Below are 1,874 nucleotides of genomic sequence, written 5' to 3' on the forward strand. Positions count from 1 at the left end.
GTAAATACGACTTAGTATGTGCAACATTTAGTCCGATGAATGGTATCAATGATCTAAATATGCTTGTAGAATATGGCAAAAGGCACCTACTTAAAAGTAGATCAATTCCAAAAATTGATTAACAAGCTTTAAAATAACTAGAAAAATATTACATGATGAAGCTAGGCCATCTTTAAAGAAGCGCAAGTAGAGGAGTGAAATTGAGCATTTTGTTATCACTTTACTACCAATAAATAGTGTTTTTCAAAAAATGAGATGTACCTTGTGTACAAGATCATTACAAAAATTGATAAGTGTTTCTTGTGTCAATATTTCTCCACAATGCCTCAAGTATTCATTACATTGTTTATGAGCTTATGAGAAATTATTATTGATGGGTATTCAATCCTTTCCTTATCTTTGTCTAGTTTATTGCCACCACATAGTATGTTTCATTGCTACATTGTAATGTTCCCATGATTCTGTTATTCTTTGTCTCTCCAAATATTGCATTGCTTTGTTCATTTCATATGTTCTTAGTGCTTCTTTTCAAATCACTTGATGGATAATTTTTCTATAGGTTCATTAGTGTAATTCTTTCAAATTGTTAGCTTTCTCTACTCCTCCAATATATCTCGTATGGTTGAAATAGCCAATACAAGCTTTATTAATGGGTATGGAGAAGTTGACCACATTGATAGGCTACCATATTCCTTGGCAAACCAAGGGGTGTTATTATAGATAATATAATACCAAAGAATAATAAAGGATACCATATGAGTGTTGCACTTTCAATTAAGAGATTAGACTTTATCAAATATTATGAAGAAAATGTACCATGTAGTGGATAATGTGTTGATTTGTTCATATACTAACCGTTGACATTTTAAACTTCTCCAATGCTATTTCAAAGGCATGATAATCATGTGGGCTTAATATTTTCATGTCACAAAAGTTAAAGATTATATTTAAAGACTTTCAAATAATCACCTTGTGTGATCGTGCTTTGTCACCGTCAGCATAGTCAACAACCGCATTATGGATGCACTTCCACTTATTGAATTGAATTCTCTAAGTGAACTTTGTTTCTTGACAAGGAGTATCTAAGGGTGGTAATAGATAAAAATCTTCTTGCTTTAATACCTTCAATGGAAAGTTTCTTTGGTATCCCTCAACCATATTTGCCTTTTCCTTGTCCTTTTCAATTTTCATGTTTCCATCATACTTGAAGAGTAAACCCAAAGTGATAAGATGTAGGGTTTAAGCTATGGGTAAGGCTCTTGATAGGGGTTTTGGCCAAATTTTGTGGTAGAAATTTGATTTGTAAAAAACCCAGATCAATAGCTTCTCCAAGTATTTTGCCTAGCTAGAGTGCACACATAGGTAATCTACAAACACTTCTAACTCTCGTCTAAGCATATCTTTGAAGATGGTGCGAGTTAGACGTTGAAAGGTTGCAGGCGCATTCATCAACCCAAAGGGCATTACGATATAAGTGAAGACACCCCACTCAGTGTGGCAAACATGGTCTTATGCCTATCATCAGGATGTACTTACACTTGGTTGTTTCTTGAGAAGCCGTCTAGAAAGCTGTAGGCCTCTTTACCTACTACCCTTTTGAGCATGTGCTCCGTGTATGGTACTAAGTAATTATCCCTTTTTGTCAAAGTACTAACATTCTTATAGTTCACGCACACTCGGATCTTCCCATTCTTTTTCATGACTATCATGATTGATGATAGCCAGTCCCTGTGCTATATTTCGTAGATGAAACCTGCCCTCATTAGCTTATCGATTTCCTCCTTCACGGCTTGGGCTTGTTTTGGATTCATACGGTACGGTCATTGTTTTACAAGTACCCCATCAGGGGCCATTGGTATGTTATGCATTACCAC

The sequence above is a fragment of the Lygodium microphyllum genome, chromosome 18, assembly GCF_053477565.2.
Source record: "Lygodium microphyllum isolate KBCC chromosome 18, Lygodium_microphyllum_v1.1.10, whole genome shotgun sequence".
Classification (NCBI taxonomy): domain Eukaryota; kingdom Viridiplantae; phylum Streptophyta; class Polypodiopsida; order Schizaeales; family Lygodiaceae; genus Lygodium; species Lygodium microphyllum.